The sequence below is a fragment of the Antechinus flavipes genome, chromosome 4 (assembly GCF_016432865.1).
Source record: "Antechinus flavipes isolate AdamAnt ecotype Samford, QLD, Australia chromosome 4, AdamAnt_v2, whole genome shotgun sequence".
Taxonomy (NCBI): domain Eukaryota; kingdom Metazoa; phylum Chordata; class Mammalia; order Dasyuromorphia; family Dasyuridae; genus Antechinus; species Antechinus flavipes.
This window is the reverse complement of record NC_067401.1, coordinates 380,126,493-380,145,639: the sequence shown is the minus strand read 5'-3', so window position 1 is coordinate 380,145,639 and position 19,147 is coordinate 380,126,493. Positions and strand designations below refer to the sequence as shown.

Below are 19,147 nucleotides of genomic sequence, written 5' to 3'. Positions count from 1 at the left end.
CTCTGGACGGAACTGATCTGTGGGCCACGGTGAGGGCAGCTGCTTCTGCTGCTGCTGCATGGATCTAAAATAAGCTTCATCCAAGTCTTACCAGCACATCAGAGTGAGAAACCTTTTGGGAAGCAAGTCTGGAGTAAAGGGATTTTCAAAAAATCAGTTGTTCGGCCAATACGCATTTATTAAGTGCCTACTGTATGCCAAACACTGTGGTAAGTGCTAGGTCTACAGACCTGCTTTCCAGAATCTGAGAGTCTTATGTAGTCAGGAAGACAACTAGCCAACAACTGCATACAAACAGGAAATGTAGGAGATAATCAAGGCACCCACACTAAAGGGGCGTGGGAAAGGCTTCTTGTAGGAGGAGAAATTTAGGTATTGGCAATTAATAGATGGAGCTAAAAGGACTATATGCATAAACATAATTTATGTATATACACACACATATGTTATGTGTATATAAATATATATGTATGTGTATATATGTAGATACATCTATTTACATATATTCTGTGTATGTATAAATCTATATAGACATTTATATATATATTCTGTATATATAAATGTAAATATATATGTATGTATATGCACACATATATTGGTGTTATATGTATATATATATATGTAGACACACATATATACATATATTCTGTGTATGTATAAATGTAAATGTGCATATTATACTATATGTATAAATAAAAATTATATATATAAATATATGTAGACATTTATATATAATATGTATATGTATGTATATGCACACACATACCTGTGTTATATGTATATATATATATATATATATATATATATATACATATATATTCTGTGTATATATAAATGTAAATATGTGTGTGTTTGTATATACACACATATTTGTGTGTAGGTATAAATATATTTAGGTGCACATATATACATGCATTGTGTATATTCATATAGGTATGCATATAAATATTAGTTACCATAAGATGGGATATGAAGGAAGTTCATTTAAGCTAAAATCCCAGCTCTTTAAAGAAGCCTTCCCCCATAGTGCCTATGAGAACACAGGAGAGTTAAAAGAGCAAAGACTAAGAATTGTAAGAGATCTGAGAGGTCCCTTTGTTCTAATGGTCTCATTTTTTAAAGAGGAAACAGGGAAATGAAGGGATTTACCCGCGCTAACACAGTCCCAAGTCCTCTGATTCCAAATCCAGCCCTCTTTCTAAAATATTATACCATCTCGGGAATGTTACAAATAATAAGACAAGGCCCAAGCTCAGCAACAACCAAAGACATTTACATAGTGGGTCAATAAGCACTTATTAAGTACTTGCTGTGTACGAGGCAGGATGCTAAAGGCTGGGGATACAAAGAAATGTAAAGGATAATCTCTGCAAAGGATTCAAAGTCTGCTGAGAGCTTTACTGACAGTAGAGCAACAGGAGTCTCACAACCACCCAGCGAAGCCTACTAGGTGTTGCAGGCAGCAGCATCTCCATCCCTGACAGTCAAGGACTAGTAGCTAAAGGTGTCTGTTCTTCCTGAATGGGTTAAGTCTAGCAATTTGCCCACTGGCTCCCCCACCATGAGCCATTACAGCACCAACGTCAACGACAAAGCAACTCCTGCACCCTCTCAGCAGCAGTGAGGGAGACCTGGCCACCAAGCCCAGCCGGGGCTCTGCCCTCCCCGAGGCACTTGGCTAGACCTCTGATTGTAGAGAGCCCAGTGATGCTGGAGACAGGGGAAGGGCATCCGGACACATGGCAGGCGCCGTGGCCCTGGGAGAAACAGGAAGGCAGGACCTTTCAGGACACGGAGATAGGAAGACACATGGTCTCTGGAAGCACGCACTATCTATCATGACTCAGCAAGAGAAGGGAGGAGAGAAAGAAAGAGAGAGAGAGAGAGAAAGAGAGAGAGAGAGAGAGAGAGAGAGGGAGAGAGGGAAGGAGGGAGGGAGGGAGAGAGAAAATGAGAGGGAGAAAAAAATGAGAGAGAGAGAGACAGAAAGAGAGAGACAGAGACAGAGAGGAGAAAATGAGACAGAAAATGAGAGAGAGAGAAAATAAGAGAGAGAGAGAGAGAAAGGAGGGAGAAAATGAGAGAGATGGAGAGAGAAAGAAAATGAGAGAGAAAAAATGAGAGAGAGAGCGAGAGGAAGGAGGGAGAAAATGAGAGAAATGGAGAGAGAAAGAAAATTTGAGAGAGAAAAAATGAGAGAGAGGGGGGGGAAGGAGGGAGAAAATGAGAGAGATGGAGAGAGAAAGAAAATGAGAGAGAGAAAATGAGAAAGAGAAAAAAATGAGAGAGAGAGAGCGCGAGGAAGAAGGGAGAAAATGAGAGAGATGGAGAGAGAAAGAAAATTTGAGAGAGAAAAATGAGAGAAAAAAATGAGAGGGGGGGGAAGGAGGGAGAAAATGAGAGAGATGGAGAGAGAAAGAAAATGAGAGAGAGGAAATGAGAAAGAGAAAAAAATGAGAGACAGAGAGAGAAAGAGAGAAGAAGAAGGAGGAGGAGGGAGAAAATGAGAGAGATGGAGAGAGAGAAAATGAGAGAGAGAGGAAATGAGAGAAAAAATGAGAGAGAGAAGAGAGAGAGAGAGAGAGAGAGAGAGAGAGAGAGAGAGAGAGAGAGAGAGAGAGAATGAGAATGAGCTTTTTCTCTCCTTCCTCATCTTGGCATCCAGGCCCTTGGTAAGAGAAGAGACTGGACTGAACCAATCTCTGCCTCTGACAAGGGGAGCCTGGGGGACCGAGGGAGAACAGCGATGGAGGAGCTAGTCCCTGCAAAGGGGAGAACATAATATAGGTTCCTAATGTCCTGCCCCCTCCTATACTTGGCATCTGACTCCCCAGTCCACTCTCCTGACTGGTAAGCTGTGGTAGCTGTGAGAAGAAGGGGTTTGCCCCCTCCTCCGAACACCCACTTCTTTCCCTGTGGCTGAAAATGAGTCATTCACTCTGTTCTCTTCAAAAAGAGAGACCTGTTTGTATGTAACAGTGTGAGTGATTAAGCCCTGCCTGCGTCACCAACTGCCTGCTGAACATCTCCAACTGGGAGTACCACGAGCATCTCAAATTTAGCATGTACAAAATGAAACTCCTCTTCCTCCCTAGTCATCCTCCACCCCAGATTTCCCTGCTGCTGCTGAGATACCGTGGCCTGTCTAGGTATCCAGGCAGGTACTCCAGAGCCACCCCCCAGAGTGCCTCCTCCCTCCTTCCTCCCCCCACATCCAATCAGTTACAGTCTGGTCAATAACACCTTATCCCATCTCTCTCACCTGTTCCCTCCGCCCTAGTTTGTTCAAGTCCCCATCTCCATCCTCCACATTAACTTCCAAACAAGAGAATAGATCTAATTATGGCAAATCTTTGTCAAGAACCTTACGTGGCTCCCAATTGTCTTTAAGATTAAAAAAAAAACTTTTATGTGATATTTAAAGGCCTTCACAATATAGTATCTAGACTAATCTTCCAAACTTACTGAGTATTTCTCTCCTTTACTCATTCTAGGTACACAGTACACAGAGCACTTGGCCTGGAGTCAGGAAGACCTGAGTTCAAATTCAGCCTCAAACACTTAAAATATGTGTGACCTTTAGCAAATCACTTAATCTCATATGGAAAGTGGTGATAACATTAGCCCCTATTTCCCAAGGTTATTGTGAAGATTAAATGAGATCATATTTATAAAGCGCTTAGCACACAGTAAGTACTACATAAATGCTTATTCCCTCCAAGTTCCAGCCAAACCAGCCTATTTGCTGCTCCTGGAATTCTATCTCCCACTCCTATGCTTTTGCACAGGCTGATCCCTCCTGCCTGAATGCACTTCTTTACTTCTTAGATTCCTTGGCTTCCTTCAAAGCTCAGCTCATAGACCATCTTCTCTGGGACCCCCTTGCTCATCAGAGATAATGTATATAATTATCTGTTTATGCATTCTATTCCCCAGTAAGAATATAAATTCCTTAAAATCAGAAAGTATTGTTATTTTGTCTCTGTTTTGCCTAGGATAGTGCCATGCATGTAACAAGCATTTAGAAAATGTCAGATAGTTGGGTACAGAAATACCTTTCATTCAACAGGGAAATGGGAGAAGGGGAAATCAGAAGGAGGGAAGATTAAGGAGAGGATTAGTTCTAAGCAAAACAAACTCTAACTAAGGATGTACCAAAACTAAGAATGTACTCTAAGGATGTACAAAAATATTTATAGCAGCTCTTTTTGAGTTGGCAAAGAATAGGAACCTGAGGGGCTACCCACCAACTAGGTAACAGCTAAGCAAGATATATGTATGTGTGTGTGTAGAAATGTGTGTACATATGTGTATGTGTGTAGACATGTGTGTACATACATACACACATATAGAGATAGAATGCTATTGTACCATAAAAAAATTATAAAAGACCTGATTTTGGAAAATCTGGGAAGACTTATATGAATTGATTCAAAGAGAAGTTAAGATAAGCCTAAAGAATAATTTAGACATTGATCAAATTAGAAACTCTGGTCAGCATAATAAGTAACTGATTTCAAAGGACATGATGAAACATGCTCTCCACATCCCAATAAAGAAGCAGCAAATGACTTAAAAATGCAGAAATGAAGTGTGTGAGTGTGTGGATTTCCTTTAGAACTTGATCAACGCAGACATTTGCTTTGCGTGAATATACATGTTCATAATGGGAGTTTTGTTGTTCTTTTGTTCTTAATTAGGAGTGGAGAAAGGAGGAAAAGACAGATTTTTGCTGATTTAAAAATATATTATTTAATTTTAAAAAACAAAATGCTTGTTGGACTGCATCTAAAACAAAAGGATTGGATTAATTCATCTCTAAGATTAATTCTAAAACTCATGGACCATGGATGCCAAATGTCACACAGCTAGGATGTGATTAAGTCATAGATCACCACCACCCAATTCAGATCTTTTATTTCCAAATCTAAGAAGCAGGCTTCTAGTCCATCATAATAGAGGTAATACCAAATAAAATGTTGAGCTGGAAGAGAACCAAGGGACTGCTCAATTCTAAATGAAGAAACTCTCAGATCTACAGATTCAAGGTTACAAAATTATCAGGAGAAATGAGATGAAAAGCAGCGTCTCCTAATATATAATCTATCACTATTAATGATTCAATGTGATGCATGCAATCTTATAGAGATTGTACAATATCCAATAGTATGTGCTAAGATAAAGAAACAAATATTTACACATATGCATCTCTTAATCACAATCCTGAATCACACAGCTAATGTCACAAGAATTTTTCAATGTAAGAAGGGAAAAGAAGAGAAGGAGAGGGGAAGGGAGGAGAGAAAGAAAAGAATAGAAGAAGAGAAAAAGGGAAAGGAAAGAGAGGGTGAGTGGAAGGAGGTGAAAGAGGAATGATGAGGAAAAGAGAAAAGAGAAGGGAGGAGGAGATAGTGAGAGTAACATAATGAGGCAGAGAGGTAAAGAAGGAAGGGAAGCAAAGGGAGAAATGATAAGGGACAGGGATAGGAAAGGAGGTACTCACCAGGAAGAGGTGAAACACAAAATAAAAACTTGACCCTGAACTTCAAATTTTAGTGAAGGCAGTAGTATAGCAATGAAAAAAATGGACCCATAAATAGAAATGGAACCTGGGATAAGTCAGCTAGATTAGAACAATGTCAGCTCCATGTCTTTAGCCCTGTGTTCTTCTCTCTATTCCATGCCTCTAGAAAGTATTAATTTCCTATCCTCTAGAAAGTATTAATTTCCTATAGATACTTTACTAAGGGTATATTGCCATCACCTCAAATTCAATACACTTAAAACCAAACTGACATTTCTCCCCACCTCCAAAAGCAAGTCTGTCTCCTGATTTCCTGCGTCATTATACTAAAAACCTATACTCTGGATCATTTAGAACCCTTCTCCCTCCTCCTTTATTTCCTAGATCCAATGCACTGCCAAGTCTCTCCTTATTCCTTCCCAATGTCTTTCAGATTCACTTTTTTCTCTCAACTCCCATTTTAATCAGGCCTTCACTGTATTTCACCTAGAATATACAACAGTCTCTTTAGTTGAGCTTCCAGCTTCTAGTTTTCTCCCTCAATTAAAAAAAAATTAATATACCTAAACTGCTTCTCTCAGTTAAATATCTATAGATAGTAAAGATCCTATCATAAGCAAACTAGAGGAGCAAGGAAGACATTTCTTTTTAAATCTATAGATCAAAGATAAGTTTATCAATAGAAAGAATCAGGGAAAATAAAAAGGACAGTTTTGATTACATAAAAATGATAAGTTTTTGTACAAACAAAACCAGTGTTAGAAGGGAAACAGTTGAACTGGGGGGGGGGGGAGGAGAAATCTTTGCAGCAAGTTTTTTGGATAAAGATCTCATTTCCAAGATAAATATGAAATTGATTCAAATTTATAAAAACAAGAACCTTTCCCCAAATGATAAATGGTCAAGGGATATTAATAAGCAGTTTTCAAGGGATAAAATTCAAACTATCAACAGTCATATGAAAATAAGTGCCAAATCACTAATAATTCAAAAACTGTTGATAAACTTGAGTTCATATCTCACATTCAACAGATTGGTAAACATGACAAAAAAGAAAAGTTGTTGGAGGAGCTATGGGAAAACAGATGCATTAAAGCATTTTTAGTGAAACTATAAATTGGTTCAACCATTCTGCAGAACAATTTGGAACTATGATTCCCCTCCTTCCCCCGCCCCAAATCACTAAACCATGCATATTCTAGCAATACTTCTGCTAGACTTGTACCCCAAAGATCAAGAATTATTATTAGTAGTTATTATTTTGGGAAAGGATCCAACCATACAAAATATTATGATAGCCCTTTTCAAAAAGATAATGAACTGGAAGCTAAGGGGGTGCCCACAGTTTGGGAAAAGGCTGAACAAATTATGGCATCTGAATGTAATGAAATCCTGTTGTGCTATATGAAATAATGGAAGAGGCAGTTTCAGAGAAACCTAAAAAGATTTGTATAAACTGATATAGAGTGAAGTAAGCAGAAACAAGAAAACAATTTATGTAATAATAACAATATTATAAAGAAAAATAACTGAAAGATTTAAGAACTGTGATCAATGAAGCAATCAACCACAATTCCAAAGGATTCATGATGAAACATTCTACTGGCCTCCTGACAGGAAGGTAGGGACTCAAGACACATAATGAAATAAACATTTTTGGACATAGTCAATGCAGGAATTTCTTTTGGTTGACAATTCATATTTGTTACAGGATAGTTTTTTGTTTGCTTTCAATTGGGTAAGGTGGGAGGGAGAGAAAATATATACCCTATTAATTAAAAAAGTTTAAAAAGAAGATTATATAAATATTGTTTCTGTTTGCATATGAGGAAACAAATCTAGACATGATTTTATTTGCCCAAGACCATACATCTAATAAGCCCCATTACAAGATGCAGTTCTCTTGACTCTCAAACCAAAGCTCTTACCACTCCACCAAGATCCCTTTAATCCATCTTGCACATTAATTCCAGAGGATCATTTTATTACAGTCATCAAAAATCTTATTAAGTCAATTCAACATTTCTGCACTCTTAAATGGCTTCTATGAGTCAGGAACTTTGTTAGGAGCCGGATAGGATAAAAAGACAAAAGGACAGCTTCTGTCTTCAAGAAATTTACATTCTATAGGGGAAATAAAATATGCACACGGAGAGTAGTGAATAAAAAGTATTCACAAATTATCACTCCCCAGTACTAAGTGCATACTGCATACTCAATCTTTACTTCATACAAGCAGAATTTCAGAACTAGAAATGATGGTAAAAATCATCTCCAAGCCCTACTTGAATGAATAAAATAGCTTCATCATGAAACTCTCCAATTCTAGATCTTACAAAGTTTCCCTGCTCCATCTTGCTCTGTCTTCTGCCTGGATTTCAAGGAAGGCATCCCACTTCCTGCCCTGCCTTAAGGTCTATCCAACTTTATCTCCCATGGATCCTTAATATACCCTCTTCTCCACTTAAGGGGATGGTCTCCCACTGTCCCTCGCGTATCCCAAACTCAGGACTGTTCATGCTGCATTCTGGAATTTCTCCCCAGCTTCCCTCCATCTATTGCATGGTGTTCTTAGCCTTCAATGTTTGAAGGGGTTTGGAGTGGGGGGGATGTGCCACATCTCTATATAGGAAGTTCTGCGGGAGAGGGATATCTCCCAGTTGGGAAAAGGGAAAAAGAAATGTCAAATCCGGGATGGGTGGGTATGAAAGAGAAAGGGGAGAAGGGGACTGGGCATTTAGTTAGATTTCATAAAATAAAAAGAATTAAGAGGGAGGAGGAGGGGGGAGAGGAAAAGCAGAAGGAAAGAGGAGAGAAGGAAGAAGAGGAGGCAGAAGAGAAGAGGAAGAAGAGGAGGAGAAGGAAGAAGAGGAGGAGGAAGTTTTTCCATCCTCTGATGGATAGGAACGATTTTCATCACTGCTTTGGTTGCCCCGGTAACCAGGGACAGCCCAGTGGAGAGTACAGTACAAGAACATCATGTTTTCTTTCACTATCTTATCTACCTCCTCACACCCCCTCTCTGCCCATCCTCTCCTGCCCAGGACATATCCTCCTTTCTCATGGGTCACCTCCCTCTCTGAGGAGGGTTTATCTCAGGAGCTGGAGGACAGAGCAGCAGCAGGCTCTCCCCGCTCAGGGGTGAGGGTGGGGGGGTGACCCCTTCCCCTCCCCACTATTCTCAGCTCTGGCCCCCTGGCACCTCGGACCAAAGTCACCAGACACCCTCCTGAGTCTGTATCCTCCCAGCATTATTCACATGCCCAGGGAAAGGGCGGAATGCTCCCTCCCAAGTCCCCACAGCTCCTGCCTCCCCCGCAGATACCCTTTCTACATGTCCCAAGAGCAGACACACTGTTCTTGCCGTGTGAGGTTATATAAGCATTATATAACATGGTGGCACCAATAACCACATGGTTACGCAGGCACCGGAGACAAGCCCGGATCTGGATCCAGCCCAAGTAAGTAGACAGGGCCCCTGGCTGACCCAAGGGCAGATGGAAGTCACAGCAACCTCAGAGAACAGGGACCCCAGCTCTGGATGCACCCACCCTTCCCGGCCCAGAGTCACAGGGGGAGCAACTTGCCTGGCTGAGGTCTTCCAGGCCTCCTCCAGACCCCGGCAGGGAGTGAAGGTGGCTGCCTTGCTCTCTTGTGCCTGGTCCAATGCTCGCCCACAGGGTCTTCGGCCTTCCAGTAGGGCCCAGAGCAGAGCTTCACACTGTCTGGGTCCCAGTGCCCATCCAGGGGAGTTTAGGGGAGGGGGTGAAACAGTCAAGCAGACCCAGGCACACGGAGACACCAGAACATGTTTGTTTCAGGAACAAGTGCTGCAGAGGACTTGGCTGGGCCAGATGTCCCCCACTCTCATGTGCCAAGCAGCTTAAAAAAAAAAAAGTAGGGATGAAAAGGGAAAAAAAAGGGCTCACGTTTTTTTTTTTTTTTTTTTAAATTCCCAAATAACCTGTGGTTATAAAGGAAGCTGAGGAGTATGGGGGCTCTTTCCCCCAACTCCCACCCACCCAGCTTCCGCCTCCTGCTCTCCAACTACCTCCTGCAGAACTTGGCTGAACTTCAGCACGGAGGAAGCAAATGCAGCGCGCAGCCCCTCCCCACAAACACACACCCAGAGACCCCAGCTTACTGCAGTGACCACGCCTCCCCCTCTGGAGAGGGAGGGAGAGAACGAGAAAAGCCCCCTGCCCTAGACCTCTTCTGCAGGGCAACCCTGGCTGGGGGGCTCCAGGAGACGGGGAGGGGAGGAGGGGAGGAGCTGCTGCACCTGCCCAGGGTGGGTCCCGGGGCCACGCCCTGCTTGGCAGGCAGAGAGGGAGGTTGGCCGGGCGATGCAGATGCAGCCCCCCACACATGTGGCCGCAGCTGCCTCCCTCCAGGCTCTTCTCTAGCTATCGCATCTGCCTACCCCTGCAAGGGGGTGAGAAGCGGGAACCCCACCATCCTAGCCCTTCGCATCCAAGCGCACTCTCCCTCTCGACCACCTGTCCGCCTCTCCCGAGCCCCTTCACACTCTGCAGCCCCCTCCCCACTTCCTTTTCCCTTCTTCCCCCCAGGGTCCTCCTTAGGCCTTCCACCATTGGTTCTCCTCTCCCCAGGGCGCCGTTCTGCAGCAAAGGGGGCACCACGCCCACTGCAGGGGAGGCCAGGAGAGGGTGGGGGGTCCCGCGTGGGGGATGCTGAGCTCCTGGCGCAGGGGGCTGATTCTGCGCCTGCACCTGCCCCGAGATCCCCCGCGCGCCAGCAGCCGTGCCCACTGACCACGCCGCGGGGGGGCGGGGGGGCGCGGGGAGCCCTCTCCCGGCCACGCGGGGGGGCCGGGGCAGAACTCGGGGGAGGGGCACCGCGGGGGGCACTCACCCCAGGGCAATGGACACCCGGCTGCAGGCCCCCGGCTACGCGTGCATGCTCCCAGGCCAGGCCAGGGCCTTTCTCTTACCTTTCCTTCTGGGTCGGCTTCCGGAGCGGGGCGGCGCTTGGGGAGGGGGCCCCCGGGGGGTCCCCAGGAGGCTGGAGCCGGGGCAGCCGCCGCGGCCGGCCGCCGGCTCTTCTGCAGCGGCCGCCGAGCCAGCGTGTGAGCTCAGCCCCCGAGCCCGGGCGCTTCCCACGCTCTGCTCGCGGGGCCTCGCCACCTAGCGGCCGCGTGTGGGCAGTGCAGCCCGGGCCGGGGACAAGCGCTGCAGCCCAGGCTGGGCCGGCTCGGGCAGAGCTCCCCAGACCCGGAGCCCGCTATGCGGGCAGGCCGGGGGGCCGCGCAGCACAAGCCAGCGCCGGGCCGGGATCCCAGGGCCCGGCCTGGAGAAGCGTTGGAGGAAGCTCGGCAGACGCCGTTCCCTCGTAATCGTTAAGCCCCAACTGTGTGCCCAGCGCGGTGCTAAATGCCGGGGGAGGGGCATAAAAAGAGCCCCTGCCTTCAAGGAGATTACAATCTAAGAGCGAAGACTACGCGCAAACCACTAAGTAGAACAAGCCCCCAGTAATCAGCCGGAAGGAAATAAGGGGCGACTCCGGGTGGGTCACGGAACCCTTCTCAACCTATGTCCTCCTCCGCAAGGTGGAGAGGGTAATACCCTGCTCCCAGAGTGATGAAGAGCCAGTGGGAGAATATTAACGTGATATTTTTTAATCTTTTTTTTTATTCTGAATTTAAGAAATAAAGCAGCCATGACCATAACAAAATGAAACGGGAGAAAAAAAGAGAATTGCATCTGAAACTGCAGCTCTCTTACGAGTACCTTGCTTTTAAAATAAACAGTTATTATGTAATTAAAAAAAATAAACAACCAAGTTATTATGTAATTTTCTTTTGTAATTTTCTCCCCCCCCTCCTCCTTTTCCCCCATGCTACAGATGGCTACCATTAGGTCAGTGTTAGTTTTCATTAGAAGCGATCAGAATTTGAACTTCGGTCTTGGGACTCCAAATTAAGTTCCATTCTCCTTACAAATGAGGAAGCAAGACCTAGAGAGCTGAGGGACTTCCTGAGGTCACTTGGCTAGTCATTCGGGGCTGAGGAGGCAGTTTGGTGAAATGGAAAGATCTGGAGTTAAGCGGAAACAGGCCCAGCCTTTCTGGGCCCTGCCTGGAAAAGCCAATCCTCTTGCTGACGGGAGTCATTAAAGCCATTCCTCTGCATCCAGCCAGGACTTCCCTTAACATTTTTTTTTAAAGAATCAGACCTGTTCCACTGGTTTAGAGTACTGCCAAAGAGAAAAGTCAGCCCTGGTTCTGGACACAGAAAACCTGGATTCAAATCCCACTTCAGGACAAATTACCTGTGTGACCTTGAGTCATTTAACTACACAAGTTTTTTCATCAGCAAAATCAGGTGGCTCTACTAGATGTCCACCGAAGTCCCTCCCTGCTCTGAAAGTTAAGTTCTTAATATCCTTAATCTCTATTTGTTCTTCCAGAATTCCCTGAGAAATTAAGGGACTTGCTTAGGGTCACACAGCCTTAATGTATCAGGAATTAAAATGCTGACTCAGAATCCACTCTCGGAGATCTGGCTGGGGAGAACCCTGAATGGAGGGAGGAACTGAAGATGGCTCAGAGAGGGGAAAGGAGGGGAAATTCAGGGAGCCAGGTTCTAGTGTGAGGAGAGGCAAGATAAGAAATGTGAATTGCTTTTATGTTAATGGGTTAATGGGATGTTAATCACTGTTTATATCTGTTTTCATTCCTACCACCACCATCTTTAAAGGCTTTCTGGACCAGCCAGGCTTGAGCAGCCATAGCCTCTACTCATCTGAAGAACCTTCTCCCTTTCTCTGAACCTCCCTGCATTGCCTAGTGTATCCAGAACAGCTCCTTTCCAGAATTCCTCTGATCTGGGGCATCCAAGTGATAATATATGGAAAGCTCTTAAAGCACCGTATAAATGTTAGCTATTATTATCCAGGTGAACTCCTCCAGATTACCATATGACACATCAGAAACTGCCTAGTAATCAATCAATCAACAAGCATTTATTTAAATGCTCACTATCTACATTAGGTAGCATGGTACAGAGCCTGGAATCAGGCAGACTCATTTTCCTGAGTTCAAACCTGGTCTCAGAAACTGTATGATCTGGGCAGATCACTTAATCCTGTTTACCTTCGTTTTCTCATCTGCAAAATGAGTTGGAAAAGGAAATGACAAACCACTGCGGTATCTCTGCTAAGAAAACTCCAATGGGGTCCCAGAGAGTCAGACATAAATGAAAAAAGTAAAACAACCACCTATAATCGGAGAAATACTCCCTAAAGGGTAGATAGTTGACTATTACCATCATTCCCAAAGAATTATAGATTTAGCACCAAAAGAGGCTTTAAAAGTCATCCAAACAAACCTGCTTTTTTAATAGGTGCAGTGACTGAAGTTTTCATTGCTTTGCCCAAAGTCACCCAAGCAATTGATGGCAAAGTCAGGTTACAAATCCACGTGATCTGATTTCATATCCGTGGTTCTTATGAGGCACAATAGTAATAAACAAATAAGTCAGGCGAGCGATGGGGAGGGACACTGCTGAATGATTTTTCTATAATCAGCTATTAAAGACTTGTACTACTAATTAGTCTATTAATTAGACATTTTCTCATGCTTCCACATGTTATCAGCCTGCCAAGGCAGAGAAAACCCAACCCCTGGGATAGAAGATAAGAAAAATCAGAAAGACAAAGGTAGCAAATTCTAATAACAGAGATAGTGTGTGTGTGTGTGTGTGTGTGTGTGTGTGTGTTAAAAGCACATTTCTCAGTGCTTTGGGCAAAACCATCTTCAAAAAAGGGTGCAATTTTTTTTTGTGCTATTTTTGCAAATACTCTAAAGTGGGGAAGAAGCGTGTGCGAGAGTTTGATATGACCTTTGTTGATCCAGAAGGAGGGAAATTAAAATCCATCCTGTCAATTGATGAGCTTTTATTAAGCACTTCCTATATGTCAGGCACTGTGCTAAGTAATAGGGATACAAAAAGAAGCAAAAGACAATTCCCATCTGTCAAGAGCTTACAACCTACTGGGGCATCAAATAAACCAGTAGATTCATATTTTTTGTTGGTGTTTGTCTTTTGTAGGACCATGACATCAAGGAAGCGATGCCCTGACATACAAGTGACTTGGATTTAAGGGAGGAAGGACTGTGCAAGGTCACCTACCTCACTTTCTCCTTCAGAGACATTTGGGTCCAGTGGCCAGATATAAATCAGGACAACCGAAAATGACCCAGGACACAGTGGGAAACCTTGGGCTTTTAAAGCTAAGGTCTTTAATAGGTCTCAGTGACTGAGGCAGCACTCATTCAGTGATTAAGGTTAGGTAGCAATTAATTGAAGCAAAGAATCTTCTTTTATCCTAATCCCACCCCCACCCCCAATTTTTTCTAAATAAATTAATTAATTTTTCTGGGAGGGGAAACTCTCACAGTTTCTTTTCAAAGCAGAATATAAATATATTATAAAGAATATAAAGAAAGTCATTAACAGAGAAAAGACTAGAATTAAGAGGAATTGGAGAAGTCATCTTGTAGACAAAAGGATTTGAGTTGGAATTTGAAGGAAGCCAGGGAGGTGAACAGGTAGAGATGGGATTGGGACAGGGATGGGGACAGCTAGAAAAAAATTTCAGAGCAAGAGATAAGCGTTTCTTGTTTGTGGAATGACAGAGGCCAGAATATGGTGGGGAGTAAAGTATAAGACTAGAAAGGTGGGAGGGAAAAAAAGGGAGCTATGAAGGACTTTGAATGTCAAGCAGAAGATTTTGCATTTGTTCCTCAAGGTAATAGGGAGTCATTGGAGTTTATTGAGCAGAAATAACATGGTTGGACCATCTTTTTGGTGAAAGCGTTGGACTTTCCTTTCCACCTTGAGCAATCAACTGATGTTTCCTGAAGAATGTTGTTATTGTTCAATCATTTCAATTGTATTTGATATTTATGTCTCCATCTGGGGTTTTATTTATACCGGAGATATTAGATGTGGTTTGCCATTTCCTTCTCCACTCATTTTGCAGATAAGGAAACTGAGGCAAACAGGGTGAAATCCCTTGTTAGGACCACGCAGCTAATAAGTGTGTGAAGCTGAATTTGAACTCAGGTCTTTCTGATGCTATCTACTTTCAGGCACTCTTTCCACTGCGCCACCTAACTGCCACTGCCAGAGGAGTACAAGATGTTTATTCCCATGCTTCCAAAATTGCAAGTGCTCACATTTCTTCCTGCTTTCAATCAATCAATAAACATGAATAAAGCTTTTACTTGTGCCAGGAATTGTGCTAAGTGTTTTCTAGTCATTTCCTCACAACAACCCTATTATGGATTAAGTAAGGTCATAATGTCTTTTTAAGACTGAAAAATAATAGTAATTATCAATTAGGTAGCATTTTACAATTATAATCTCATTTTATCTTTACAACAACTCTGAGAGGTAGCTGCAACAATTATCACCATTTTGCAGATGGGGGAACTGAGGCAGATAGAGAGTCAAGCCAATATTCTTATTCCCATTTGACATATGAGTAAACTGAGACTCTGAAAAATTAAATTACTTATTTCAGGTCAGATCTGCTGCTAACTCTTAAGTTTAGTGTGACATCATTTGGCCCCTCTGGGTGCCCTCCCTACAAGAAAAGCAACGGAAAGAAAAGTAAGCCCATAATTGATCTCCCAGTGGCTGACAACAAACAGCTACCAAGACTGCTGATCTCCTTCTCAAAAAGGCACATGCAATGGAATCTACCAGATGTGAACCATCTTTTTTTCCCTCTCCACATGCCTTCCCTATATTAAGCTACTGTTTGGGCTTTAGTCCCGGGGCAATAATCTCCCCTGAGGCACTTGATTTTCAGAAGGTGGGAGAAGGGGAGGAAAAAACATAGGCATATCAATCAGTAAACATTTATTAAGTGCATTCTATGTGCCCAGCACATAAATGAGGGAGATATAAAAAGAAGCAAAAGACGGCCCCTGCCCTCAAAAAGCTTATAATCTAATGAAGATGACTAGCAGGGTAAAGGTATTAAAATAGAACTAGAGATAGAGCCTTGTACAAAGTTATAAGGAATAATCATAATTAGCATTTATGTAGTACTTTAAGATTCATAAAACACTTTGCAAATATTCCCTCTTATTGTAGAAGATAACACCATCTCCCAAGCCTAGGAGCCTAGATTCCTCACGAACTCTCATCCCCCATATCCAAACTGTTGCCAAGACCTGATGATTTCACCTTTGCAACATTTCTTTATTATGCCCCTTTCTTTCGTCTGACACCTTTTAGTGCAGGCCCCCATCACCCCATGCTGTGATTATTACAAGAGCTTGCTGGTGGGTCTTAACTGCCTCAAATATGTCCCCAATGCAATCTGTATTCCATAGCTGTTTTGATTTTCCTGAAGCACAGAATAGATTCTCTCCCTCCCTGCCTTCCCTCTTTTCCTCCTCCTCCTCCTTTTCTTCTTCTTCTTCTTCTTCTTCTTCTTCTTCTTCTTCTTCTTCTTCTTCTTCTTCTTCTTCTTCTTCTTCTTCTTCTTCTTCTTCTTCTTCTTCTCCTTTTCCCTCTCTCTCATTTTCTATTTCTCTCTCTCTCTCTCTCTCTCTCTCTCTCTCTCTCTCTCTCTCTCTCTCTCTGTCTCTCTCTCTCTCCATCTCTCTCTCTCCATCTTTCTCTTTCTCTCTGTCACACACACATTCGTGCACACACACACACATACTCAATAAACTCTGGTGACTCCCTATTGCTCCAGAATCAAATATAAAATTTCTGTTTGATATTTAAAACCCTTTGTGAGCTAACTCCATCCCACCTTCAGAGTCTTCTTATACCTTATTTCCCACCATATATGCTTCCATCTAGTGACACTGACCTCCTTTTTTATCTTTATGCATTTTTTTCTGGCTGTTCCTTATGCGTGGAAAGCTCTTTCTCCTGACCTCCTGGCTTCCTTTAAGTTCCAACTAAAATCCTAGCTTTTACTAGAAGTCTTTCCCAACCCCTCTGAATTTTAGTGCTTTTCCTCTGTTAATTATTTCCTAGCTATCCTATAAAAAGCTTGCTTTGTCTGTGTTTTTAGGCCATGCTCTCTCTCTTATGAGATTATCTATTCCCAGAGGATAGGCCTCTTTTTGTCTCCCCAGTGCTTAGCACAGTTCTGGGCAGATAGCAGGTGCTTAATAAATGTTTATTATTTGATTGGCATAGAGAACTCCCAGTAAGAAAAGTCTCTACCAAGGCAGATTAAAAACTATTTTGTAACCTACAGTTAATAGAAGACTATTTGATGGCACAAAAAGAATAAGTGTCTTACTCAGGATCATACAGCACTGAACTTGGATCCTTCTGACTTTTAGGCCAACTTTCTAGCCACATTACATCACCTTACATGCACATAAACATTCATATATGCCCAGAAGTCCTGATAGGGGCAGGGCTCATGTGGGTTATTATATCAAGGCTGATTCAAGCCATGAACCTAATTATTTGCCAATCTACCTGTCTCTCTCCAAAGGCTCTCCCCAGATGCATTACTTTCCAGTTCTAAAACCATGATCAAATCAATCCTACCTTGTTACTAGGAAGGGTATATGTCAGCTCCACTTCTCATCCTGGTAACTCCCCAAATCAGAAAACCCCCTTCCCTGGCTCCTACTCCTTTATTTGTGTTGTTGTCCCCCAATCAAATACCAACTCCTTATGTTGTATCCCCAGCACCTAACAAAATGTTTGGCACATTATTATGTCTGACTCTTCATGACCTCATATACCATATTGTCTATGGAGGTTTTTTGGCAAAGATATTGAAGTGGTTTGCCATTTCCTTCTCCAATTCATTTTACAGTTGAAGAAACTGAGCAAATAGAGATTAAGTGACTTGCTTAGGTTACATAGCTAATAAATGTCTGAAGCTGGATTTGAACTCAGACCTTGCTCACTTCAAGCCCAGTGTTCTATCCACTGAGTCACCTAACTACTCTATTTAATAACTATTTCATGAATACTATAAGATAATATGTGTAAAGCATTTTTCAAACTTTAAAACATAAATTTGTGTTGTTTGTTGTGTTTGTTGTTCTTTATTCATGCATATACATATATGCAAATATATATATTATATATACACAATATATACAATACAAATATTTAAATGGAGCTGTCATCTTACTGGTGTAGTATACATCAGAACCCTCTATGCCTTCTTTATGGTATGTAGCACAGCAGATACAGCACTAGGGCTGGAGTCAGGAGTGTAAATCGAGACTCAGAAACATACTAGAAAGACTTTGGGTACTATTTGTCTTAATTTCCTCAACTGTAAAATAAAGTAGCACTAGCTTCACAAAGTCAGTGTTAGGATCAAATGTTATATTTGTAAAGTGCTCAGTAGAGTGCCTGGCACATGGCAGGCAGCTAATAAATGCTTGTTTCCTTCCTCCCTTTGCATCCAACCAATTATTATTCATGTTTTCCCAAAAAACTTCCCATTAAGCATGCACCTAATATACTAGGGGGAAACTAGGTGGCATAGTGATAGAGCACTGGTTAAGAATTAGGAAGATCCATCTTGCTGAATTAGAATCTAGATATTTATTAGCTATGTGACCTGAGCAAGTCACTTATCCTATTTGCCTCAGTTTCCTCATCTGTAAAATGAATTGGAAAAAGAAATGGCAAACCACTCCAGTACCTCTGCCAAGAAACACCCAAAATGGTTCACAGAGAGCCAGACACGACTGAATAATAACAATATACTAGAGATCTTATTCTGGCTTTTCTTAATCTCCCTGGGGCCCCCATGCAACACTAAAGCTGCCCACCTGTTGCCACTCATTCTCAATTCATGGCCAGTCCACCTCCGCTGTCAGCCCTCTATGTCCCCCATGATGCCTTTCTTGCTCTCCTACGCACATAAGGCGTCACTGGTAACGCACATCAGCTCACTGATGCCCACCATGCGTCTTTTTAGTGCCCTCTGAGCTACTTACAATTTCAATTCCTCTGAGATCAGACGTTCATGATTCATAACACCCCCCACGCACACGAACACACAATCTGACCCATGAGTAGGTGTTACGATTAATCATCGCTGGCTGATTACCCTGATTGCCTCGTTTGTTAGCCCGCTGCGGCTGTCATATTTTCAGTAACTACATTTTGTTTGTCCTCATTCTAGTACAACCTTCATCTGGAATATCAGACAGAATTTTTGGAACACATGAGCTGTCCATATGTGGAAGGCTTCCTTTCACATCATTATTTTCTGGCACGCTAAAAGGGCTAACCTACCCAGCTCGTAGCACTGTGCTTTGCATATAGCAGATAATCAATAAATCATACGTGAAGGATTCTTCACTCTGATTTATATATTCACAGCTCAAGGGTGTAGATTATAGCAGAAGGGTTAGACAATAGGATGAATTTACTGACAAGCAGTGGGGATTAAAGAGAACTGAAGATCTGTCAATCCAAAGGGCTCCTCTTTTTCCTCCTTGATCTCTTATATAAGATTTCTCATATCAGCATTTAAGGCAATTTAGTGGATAGAGCATTGGACTTGAGTCAGGGTTTGGATCCCATTTACTCAACCATGTGACTCTGGGCATATTACAAGCTCAGTTTTTTCATCTAGGAAATGG

General features: G+C 42.7%; 1 long non-coding RNA gene across 1 annotated transcript; it reads left to right on the top strand.

The window, feature by feature from the left end:
• Window positions 1–13,274: 13,274 nt before the first annotated feature.
• LOC127562610 (uncharacterized) lies at window positions 13,275–14,785 on the top strand. Its single transcript, XR_007953728.1, has 2 exons — window positions 13,275–13,667; window positions 14,639–14,785. It is a non-coding gene; the product is annotated as an uncharacterized LOC127562610 (long non-coding RNA).
• Window positions 14,786–19,147: the final 4,362 nt, after the last annotated feature.